This window comes from Octopus bimaculoides, chromosome 9 (assembly GCF_046866305.1).
Source record: "Octopus bimaculoides isolate indiv1 chromosome 9, ASM4686630v1, whole genome shotgun sequence".
Lineage (NCBI taxonomy): Eukaryota > Metazoa > Mollusca > Cephalopoda > Octopoda > Octopodidae > Octopus > Octopus bimaculoides.
Window position 1 is genome coordinate 74,168,866 of NC_142936.1, and position 12,500 is coordinate 74,181,365.

The following is a 12,500-nucleotide window of genomic DNA, read 5'->3' on the forward strand; positions in this document are numbered from 1 at the left end:
CGAGCAGTTTCAACTGCTATCCGTCCTTTTTTTTAAAGTTGAATAACAAAATTGCTCGAATATCGCGCTTTGACAGTTCCATTTCAGACGATTGTGATAAAGGTGAAAAAATATTAATGTAAATTTATTGATGTATTTGTGCGAGTCTATGTCTGTATTATCTGTATTATCGGACAATCGCAAAAAAAAAAAAAAAATGTTAAAAAAATATTCAGAACTCTGAAAAACTCCGGTACAAATTTTTCATGGCTTAAGGTTCAAAACGTTGCTTACTTTTTACTCAACCTGATATACATACATACATACATACATACATACATACATACATACATACATACATACATATATATATGTTTTTTGATCATAGATCTTCTAGATCAAGGCTGAACTAGGGTTAAACAAAAACGGACACAGCACCAACGACAACAACAACGGTAATTACTAAAAACGGACAATATAGGTAGAGCTCAGCGTAAATGTATACAAGATGTGAAAGCAGGATCTCAAAGTTCTTTTATTTGGCCATCGTGCGTAATTTCATTTTGATGGCGAGTATTACATTCAATGTCTGTAGGTTAAGTGACATCCGATCGCCTAAAACCAATAGAGGCGACTGTGCTTTTCGTATAAACGACAGCGGACATACAAAGTTTGACGGGGTTCTTCGACAGAAGGGGTGGGCAATATGGGAGGAGGGGGCGTTGATGTGACGGGGCAATGTGTCCGGCTTAAAATCAAACGAACAAAGCGAAAAACCCATTGTTTGTGCGCGGATGTGATTCTATATATGATGTCCGTCTGTATATCTCAACGCTTCAGTGTCTATACATGTTTATGTCTTGATGTGTATGTATGTATGTATGTATGACTATGTATGACTATGTATGTATGTATGTATGTATGTATGTATGTAAGTATGTAAGTGTGTATGTATGACTATATATGTATATATGTAAGTATGTATGTGTGTATCTATGAACGAATGTACATATATGTGCATTCATGAATGTACGTAAGAGCGTACGTCTGCATGTATGTTTGTATGTATGTGAGTGTGTATCTATGAACACATTCACATACACACACATAATCGTACACACACATAATCATACACACACACATCTAATGTATGCGCATTAGTGTGTGTGTGTGTGTGTGTGTGTGTGTGTGTGTGTGTGTGTGTGTGTATGTGTTAGCATATATATTTAAACATGTCTGTATAAAATTGTTTACGACTCACCACCTTAAGTATCGTAGCGTGCTCTTAACACACTCCCTCTCTTTTTCTCTCTACATCTATACGGCATTCTATCCTTGAGTATGTACATGTGTGTGTGTACATACATTTATAAAGATATATTTATAAAAATATGTTTTTCAACATATACATATATATATAGCCATACACATATACGCATATATATCTATATATAACCATATACATACACGCACATGCAAATTCGCATTGCATGCACACAGAAATGTGCGCATGGCATGTGAGTTCCATTATTGAAATTATAAATTTGTTTTTATTCAAAACTAAATTAAGGAAAAAACAAATACTTCAAAGCACGCACGCACGCACAAACACACACGCACACACGTCCATATATGTATACATTTTTTTTTATTGCCCACAGGAGGCTAAACACAAAGGGGACAAACAAAGACAGATAAAGGGATTACGTCGATTACATCGATCCCAGTGTGTATCTGGTACTTATTTAATCGACCCCCCCCCCCCCGAAAGGATGAACGGCAGAGTCGACCTCGGCTGAATTTGAACTCAGAAAGTAGCGACGGGCGAAATACCGCTAGGCATTTCGCCCGGCGTGCTAACAATTCTACCAACTCGCCGCCTTAAATATGCTTTCTACTATAGGTACAAGGCCTGAAATGTGGGGGGAAGGGGACTAGTTGATTATATTCGAAAGGATGAAAGACAAAGTCGACCTCAGCGGAATTTGAACTCAAAACGTAGCGACGGGCGAAATACCGTTAAGCATTTCGTCCAGCGCGCTAACGATTTTGCCAGCTCACCGCCCTCACACACGTCCATATACATACATACATACACACACACACACACACACACACACACACACACACACACACACACACACACACACACACACACATATATATTTATATATATATATATGTATAATATATCTAACGCAATACAAGGTTGCCATATACGCGCATACAAACTTCCAGATCCCAATCCATTCAATATCGTTTATCTGCCACATTTATGCGTAGTATATCTGAACATGTAATATGTATGTCTTTTTGTAAATAAGACCATTTAACTAGAGGCTCAAGGCCTGAGATGTTGTGGAAAGGGTTCTAGCCATTTTACATTGATTCCAGTACTTGACTGGAACTCTATTTATCGAACCCTAAAAGATAAAAAGGTAAAGGTGACCCGGGGAGGAATTTGAACTCAAAAGGTAAATCCGGAAGAAATGCCTCGGTAAAAATTTCCGTCAACTCGCTGCCTTATCTGTTGTTGGCACTCCGTCGCTTACGATGTCGAGGGTTCCAGTTGATCCAATCAACGGAACAGCCTGCTCGTGAAATTAACGTGCAAGTGGCTGAGCACTCCACAGACACGTGTACCCTTAACGTAGTTCTCGGGGATATTCAGCGTGACACGGCTGACCCTCTGAATTACAGGCACAACAGAAACAGAAAGTAAGATCGAGAGAAAGTTGTGGTGAAAGAGTACAGCAGGGTTCACCACCATCCCCTGCCGGAACCTCGTGGAACTCTAGGTGTTTTCGCTCAATAAACACTCACAACGTCCGGTCTGGGAATCGAAACCGCGATCCTATGACCGCGAGTCCGCTGCCCTAACCACTGGGCCATTGCGCCTTCACTATGGCTTATCATAGATAATAAAATAACAATATACGTTGTGAAGCTTAATCGGCAATTAATATTTACACACACACACACACACACACACACACTGTGAGAGAGAGGAAAGCATGCAAATTGACATTCGTGGTTACATGTATATAAAAACACGTAGACACACAAACTCACATTAGTGGTTTTCTTCAAATCCGATCAGTTGTCTGAAAGACGTGACCGTTTCGTGTATTGCAAACTACTCCCCTCTTCTGCTGTCAATTAGCGATTGAAAGGCCAGGCCCATTGGAACTGAAAGACGTTTACCTGCGGCTTTAGAGGAGAGCACGTGAGCAAATCGTGTTGCATTACTCTCTTCCCCAGATCACCTGCCAATTCGTAGCGTGAACTTTTCAACATATATTTTCTGAGCGGGAAAAACGTGAGCTAACAAGCTGCGTATGTCTGAAGAGGGCCTTATTTTGCTTGGTTAAATAAAAGAGAACGACAGAAAGAAAAATGGAGAGAGAGAGACGAAGGTCGAAGATGCGGAAGAGAAAGAAATGCACATATGCAGAATGTGAGTGAGAGAGAGGAAATGTGAATGAGAAATTGAGGAAAGAAGAGAGTTGCCAAAGAAACTTGTGAAGAAAAAAATAGAAGGATGGAGATATATATAAAGGCAGAATAAAAAGAAGTTGGGGAATAAGGAGCAACAGAGAAAAGTACCAGGGTAAAAAAATTTTAAAAATAGAAGAAATCTGAATAATACGAGGGCACAGATAAGTTCGTATTTTGGGGAAATAAAAAAAAATGATTATAGAGACAAATAAAACAACAATAAAAAAGACTGGTGTGTAACTCCATATGAGGTAAATATAAATATAAAGCGTCATTCATGTAAAACGAAAAATAATAGAAAAAAACCGGCTTATACACACACACACACACACACGCACACACACACATATATATGTATATATATGTTTATATATATAGGGGAGCTGAAAGGCTCTTGGCTTTAAGGATATCGTGAAAAGCCTGTTTGGAGACCTAATCTTCCGAGTTCTTTTATAGGGCTTAGAAAAACTGAAGGACTGCTGCAATAAGTGTGTGAATCTGAGAGGGGAATATGTTGAATAAGCTAAGCTCATAATTAACTGATCCTCCTGTATTTTCTTTTACCCAAAGCCAGGAAGTTTTCAGCACCCCCTCGTATACACACACACAATATACATTATATGTTTGCATGTGTGTGTGTGTGTGTGTGTGTGTGTGTGTGTGTGTGTGTGTGTACATACATTATTTTAACGATAACAACAGCAATTACAACAATAGCAAAATACTCTGAGATATAGAGATCTTTTTCTCTAAATAGATTACCAGTAGGCAACACCATCTAAGTCCTCTTAAACAGCCACTCAGTAGAATAGCATTGCGCTAACAGTAGCTTGTCAGGGGAAATTAGAAACTTTACAAGACGAATCGAGATGTTTGAATACGAAGAGAAAACAGAGGCAGATAAAACGAGTGAAATGGAGACAGGGACAGAGAAAACCTAATAGACATAGCGAAAGAGAAAAGGGGGAAGGAAGAAAAAGGAGGGAAAGAAGGAGAAAAAACAACAAACATAATACAGATATTTGAAAAGAAACGGCGCGAATGGTGTTTAAATTGTTTAGATTGACTCAATTAAATTGGTTCCGCTGTCTCAGTGTTCATTTATCTCTCAATTGTAAAGCGACGTTTTACAAGGAGCAGGTAATTATATGCTGGACCGGTATTAAGACTAACGGACGTTTCGTTTCGTAACAAAAGACCAGTATCGGCCAACAATTGGTTCGACATTATCCGAGAGATGTGAGCATTGTGTGAGGTTCCTACACAAATGTACATACGTCCCAATGTACACTTTAATCAGATGTTGAAACGCGAAAAGTGAGTTCCAGCTATTATGTTATTATAGAATTGGACAGACAACCAGAAATAAAATGCCAACAATTCCGAAATGCAAATATGGTAAAAATGAGAAAAACGAATTATATATATATATATATATATATATATATATATATATATATATATATATATATATATATATATATATATATATATATATATATGTTTATATATATATACACACACATATATATATTTATATAAGTATATATATATATGTATATGTATGTATATATGTATGAATGAATGTATGAATATATATGTGTATATATTATATATATGTATATATATATGTATATATGTATATATATATATATATAGATATATGTATATATATACACATATATACACATATATACACACAATTATAGGTATATACATATACATATGTATATATATGCATGTATATGTATATACACATATATGTATGTATGTACGTACGTACGTATGTATGTATGTATGTATGTATGTATGTGTCAGTGTGTATACATACATACATATATATATATATATATATATATATATATATATATATATATATATATAAGATAGAAAAAGTAAGAGAGATATTCATGATAAATCTAGTCATAAGCATATAAAAATCTAATCGAAGTGACGACAGCCTAGTATAAATATTGTTTATTGCTTTTCTCGCATTCGTATGTTGTTGTTGTTATTGTTGTTGTTGTTGTTGTTGTTGTTGTTGTTGTAGGGAGTGATGATGGTAGTAGCGGCGATGAAGGTGTTATTGGTAATGTGGTGGTGGTGGTAGACGATACTGAGATGGTAGGAAACGTTAAAATAAAAGCAAGCACAGCAAAAGGGAATAATACACAAGTTCTCATTTTACGCACCACCACGGCAAGCAACACCAGTACTACCACCATCACCACCACCACCACCACCACCACCACCACCAGTACCACCATCACCACCACAAACACTACCGCCGCTACCACCACCACCACCACCACAACCACCATCACCGTCAACACCACCACACCACCGTCACCACCACCACACCACCGTCACCACCACCACCACACTACCGTCACCACCACCACTACTACTACTACTACTACTACTACTACTACCGCCGCCGCCGCCACCACCACCACAATCACCACCACCACCACCACCACCACCACCACCACCACCACCACCACCACAACCGCTATGAATAAAAGCAACGACGAGGATAAGGAAGACAACGAACACAACAACGATAATGACGACCAGCCACCAACTACCCAACCAGCCAGCCAAACAACCGACCGACAAACCAGCCAACCAAATAACCAACCAACCAGCCAGCCAATCAGCCAGCCATCCACTCAATCAGTCCTGCAATTATAGAAAGTTTGGAGACGAGTAAACAGAACGCAGTGGATAAAGATAATTAATGATTCTCAAGCAAAGATTAACGGATATCACCAACGCTTCTTCAATCACCCAACCGTCTTCTCTTTCGCCATCATCTTCTCATTCTTGAGCAACACTATAATTTCATGTATATGAGAAGAAAAAGAAGGAAAAGAAGAAAGAGAAATAAGAATGACAGACACGATCGAGAGCAATAGTGAAAAAGGAAGTAGAAAAATGACAAGAATAACAAAGATGTCAGCAATAAAATATTAGATGACATTACTGTTAGAAGACTTCGTGTTTCCTGAATTCTGCAATGTATGTATGTATGTATGTATGTATGTATGTGTGTGTGTATGTGTGTATGTGTGTGTGTATGTGTGTGTATGTATGTATGTGTGTGTGTATGTATGTATGTATCTGTGTGTGTGTATGTATGTATGCATGCATGTATGTATGTATTTATGTGTGTATGTATGTATGATGTATGTATGTATGTATGTATTTATGTGTGTATGCATGTATGTGTGTGTATGTGTGTGTGTGTGTATGTATGTATGTGTGTGTGTATGTATGTATGTATCTGTGTGTGTGTATGTATGTATGCATGTATGTATGTATGTATGTGTGTATGTATGTATGCATGCATGTATGTATGTATCTATGTGTGTATGTATGTATGTATGTGTGTGTGTATGTGTGTGTGTATGTATGTATGTGTGTGTATGTATGTATGTATCTGTGTGTGTGTATGTATGTATGTATGTATGTATGTGTGTATGCATGCATGTATATATGTATTTATGTGTGTATGTATGCATGATGCATGCATGTATGTATGTATGTATGTATGTATGTATGTATGTATGTGTGTGTGTATGCATGTATGCATGCATGTATGTATGTATTTATGTGTGTATGTATGTATGTATGTATGTATGTATGTAGAATGTATATATACGGGGCTGTATATTTATAGATGTACGTATGCAAAATGTATGTATAGGATGCTGCAATGGATGTATAAACGATGTCTTGTTTACTTCTGTGAGATGATGCTTCTGTGTGTCTGTTTTATAACAGCTTTATTTAATCAATGTCCATGTTTAATCTAAGTCCTTATGTGTTATGTAAACTGCGTCATCGAATATATTAAAATACCAATATCAATTATTGCAATACACACACACATATCCATGCATAAATAATTGTATAAATATGTACACACTTACACATAGATGTAGTATATATATATATATATATATATATATATATATATATATATATATATATATATATATATATATATATATATATATATTATTTATGCGCCCTTTTCAAGCCTAGCCAGGCCCATGGGCCCGGTTTCCCGGTTTCTATGGCGTATGTGTTCCCCCAGCTGGACGGGACGCCACTCCATCGCAGATATATATATATATATACGTGTGTGTATTTCGTCTGTCTTTACTTTCTCAGTTCAAATTCCGCCGAGGTCGACTTTGCCTTTCATCCTTTCGGGGTCGATAAATTAAGTACCAATTACGTACTGGGGTCGATCTAACCGACTAGCCCCCTCCCCAAAAATTTCGGGCCTTATGCCTAGAGTAAGAAAGAATATTAAGGTTGAAGTGTTTCTTGCTATATTATGTTCAATATTGTATGGGAAGCTTATGATATTCTGTTGCATCATTTGTTGGGGACAGGAATAAGGAGGATCTGTTAACTTGTAAATCATTATTGTAGTTGGAAGAATATTTATTGATGACTTCTTAAAAATCTATTGGAAGTGGTCTTCGTTATTATTACAGAATTTTACATTGCGCTTGCTGTATGGCTTATGTAATCTGCTATTTAAGTCAATTGAAGTTAGTAGTTAAAAATATTTAAGTCAACTGAAGTTAGTAGTTAATTGCTTTTGATTTTCTTAACCCGTCTTCCCTGTAAAGGCCAAAGTCCATTGTAAGAAATTACTTAGTGAGTACACCTAAGTTGCATAAACGTACAAGATCTGATACACCCACGTCATCTCATAACCAGATACTTCTGTCCAAAAAGTCCTTGGGCCACATACTTTTACTCAAAATTCTGGTATAACGATAAGCTTCTTCTGACAATTTTCTAACAAGTACATTTACATGGCTGTCGTCTGTTGTATTGTAGTTGTTATGAATTTCTAAGACGCTGCCCAATAATTTAATATTTTATTAATACTATTAAGAATCCCCTTATTAACTAATGCTCTCTCCAGTTATATGTGTTCATTAAATTGCATTTAGAGTAAGATACGAAGCTTTGCTTATAGCCCTTAATCGTTTCTTTACGGTCCTCAATTTCTAGTTTTCAGGTTTTCGTTATGTTTCTAAGGTGGCGAGATGGTAGAATCATTAGCGCGTCAGAAAACAATCCCTTACAGTCTTTGTTCTCATTCTTAACATTCTGAGTTCAAATCGTACTGAGATCAATTTTATCATCCATCTCTTCTTCTTCTTCTTCTTCTTCTTCTTCTTCTTCTTCTTCTTCTTCTTATTATTATTATTATCATTGAGTGAGAGAGCAGTGCATGCCATCAAAGTGACATTGGGGTAAAATATACGAAGCCCAGTAAACCCATCATGATTACCCGTCTGATAAGGATACACCAGGCACATGCATCACAACCATATGTGCGCGACATCGTAATCTCATATCAAGATAAACAGCGCATGACCTTGCAGGTGCGCTCAAAATGTACCTGAATAAAGTTTGCTTAAGAATGTTGAATGAAACACCCATGTGTCCTAAGGGGAATTATCCAAACCCCAAAGAATTCCTCTCAACACATGGCTATGATGTTCCCCCGACAACTTTTGATCGTGATCAGAGATGCACATATCGTCAGCCACTAAGGGACATGTTCAACTGGTTAAGGCGAAGCAACTGATAAGCAAATCTGTGGAATTGAGCAGAATATTCGCTGTAGCCCATCTTTTATACTAAGACAAAATTATGCAAATTTAAGTGGTCGGCTCAAGAAACGAAGAATCACGTACATATTCTTTTCCGCTCTAGGCACAAGGCTCGAAATTTTGGAGGAGGGCGCCAGTCGATTAGATCGACCCCAGTACGCAACTGGTACTTAATTTATCGACCCCGAAAAGATGAAAGGCAAAGTCGCCCTCGGCGGAATTTGAACCCAGAACGTAAAAGACGAAATACCGCAGATATATAATGCAGATATATAATTATATAGATATCATAATAATTAAGAGTACTGAGAAACAGCACCTAAACGCTAGAAATAGACGTCAAATGACTCTAAAACCACATCTAAACACACACACACACACACACACACACACACACACACACACACACACACACACACACACACACACACACACACACACACACACACACATATATGTATATATACACTTTGATCTTAGCCAAAAGGCCGTGGAATCTGTTCTGCTCGCATTCGTCCAGTGCCTGATCATTACTGATTCGTAGACTTATGACGAAAAGCTGCTGTCGCAAGAAGTGTAGAGTGTTTAACAATGCTGAGCAAGGTATGTTCTACTTTTTGGTCGCTGGGGTTTAAAAGATTGCGTGTTGAACGTGAGATATAGTGTTGAGGATATTCACCGTACTCTTCGATCAAGACCCCATCGACTCTTTGAAGAACCCCAAAGAAAGAAAAGGTGGAGAAAAAGAAGGAAATGACTCCGTCACCACGTACAGAGAATTTGTCAAAAGTTGGGTGACACAAATGGTTAGGTTAAATGGAACTACTCTAATCATGTGCCTGTAGATCGGAAACAACATGGTGGTGAATGCTCTAGCCTTGGTGGTCAGAGTGGTCTTGAATTTAATGGGTTCCTTTATTAGCCCTAGTTGAAGACTCGTTCCAGTACCAGGAGGACTGTTTTATCCAGGTATTCACATATTTTATACGATTTGTAGTGGGTATACAAAAAAAAAAAAGATTGCGTAAAAAGGATGCATGGCATACAATATATATATGTGTGCCTGTGTGTGTCTGCGTGTGTTTCTCTGTGTGTGTATGTGTTTGTGTGTTTATGTATGTATGTATGTATGTACGTATGGGTAAATGTTTCACATATGGCTTTCCTGGCGCATGCTTTGAACATTAAAACAGCCTTACCCAAGCGAATGCTTATTGCAGGCCCTTTGCAAAATGCAGAAATATGATCCATGATAATTTGTATTGAAAGTAATTTACTAGTTGTCTACTTGGGCAGCACATTCAGCTGTTCTTATTCCTTTGATGATGAAATGTCTTTAAGGCTTCAGAAGGCAACTGATTCTTTTAATGCTCTAGATTCTCGTTTCTGGTCCCAACATGGCATCACAAGTCCTACGCGTATGTGCCGACGTCACTCCTTTACTCATGTATAACGTAGACTATTTACAGGTTTCATGTAAGGTTTCTTGAACGTTTCCATCACAGATGTCTGATACACATTATGAATGTTAGCCGGTCCTTCTGGATTCCAGACACAGAGATCTTGAACGGAGCTGACGTCCTAAGCATTGATGGAATCGTGTACAAGTACCGTTTACGTTGGACTGAACACCTTGTTCGGATGAATGATCTTTGTTTGTAGAAAGCACTTCCAGCAGAAACCAAGACTACGATGGAAGGTTTGCGTAACGACTTCGTCGAAAGAATGTGAAATATGGGACGACAATTAGCAAAGTACTGCTTCTCATCGCTACCCATGGTGGAAACAAGTAAAGGAAGGAAGAGTATTTTCGAAAACAATATGCATTTTCCGTGTGGAATTTAAGCGAGCTGCTCGAAAACGCCAGTGTTGTGAATGGGGGAAACTTGTTCAGCAATATCTGCGGACGTATATGTTTATCAAGGGCTGAGATTATTAATCACCAGCGGAGTTATATGAGTAATCTATAAAATTTGTCTGGGAGAACAGAGTTCTTAATGGTCAGTGATGGTCATACTCGGTCACGAATGGACATCCATCATTACACACATAAACACGCAAACACACAGAGGCACACGCATACACACGCGCACACACACACGTACACAAACACGCAGATAAATATAGATTGGTAGTTATGGAGAGAGATTTATAAATACAAACGTTTATATGTGTATACGAACATACACACATCTTCATACATATGTTCACACGCACGCATATGATAAAATGAAGAGGATAATTTTCTACGGGTGAAAGTATTTGGCTGAGCTTCTCTAATTTTCATTTATGATCACTCATATATCATCCTACGTACTTTTGTATCATTCGTGCAACTATATTTACTTGCTGTAGAGGCAAAATTGACATTTTAGACAACGGAGATAATTGATTTCAGAGGGTAAATATTAATATATAAGAATCATAAATAAGAACGGTTTACGTTAGCATTGCTGAAATCAATCTGTTTACAGAACCAAGTAAGTGGTGTTACTAATGAATTCATCTCACTGAGAAGACTCCAGAAAAAGCTTGTTTATTTAGTAATACTCAGTTTAAGTGGAATAATGTTGCTGATTCGGTACAATAAGTCAAGAATTATTGCACGCGAATTGATCTTTTACCTTCGTGATAACCTTCTCACTTGAAAGCTAAATGACACACACTCGCACAAGCAATGCCCCCCACACACACACACACACTCACACGAACACACACACATATTTACATATATATGAACATACATACGTATGTTTATACAAATCTGTGTATATGTATATAGGCGTGACCTTGTTTTAAGAAGCTTACTTCCGAACCACATGGTTCCGGGTTGAGTCCCAGTTTGTGTCACTTTGGGCAAGTGTTTCTACTATAGCCACAGGCCGATCAAAGCCTTCTGAGTAGATTTGGTGGGCGGAAACTGAAAAAAATCCCCTCGTATATATATATATATATATATATATATGTATATATATATGTGTGTGTGTGTGTGTGTGTGTGTGTGTGTGTGTGTGTGTGTGCGTGCATATATGTATGTATGTATGTATTTATGTATGTATGTATGTATGTATGTATGCACGTATGTGTATGTGTGTTTGTGTGCGTCTGTCTGTCTTTGTGTCTGTGTTTGTCCCCTCCATCCTACAACCATCACTTGACGGCTAAAGCTTTACTGGAATCAAAGAAACATTTTCAAAAGTGGCATCTAACACCGATAGGGACCTCGAAATAACTTGAGCTGGAGTGCCCATGGCTTGCATGCCTTGCTCTTCGAGTTAGAGTCGCTCGTACGATTATCATTCTCTTCTTTAGCCCCGCCCATTCTCTCCTTGAATATTGTTGCACCCCGTTGTCTCCCTCCATGAAACAAAATAT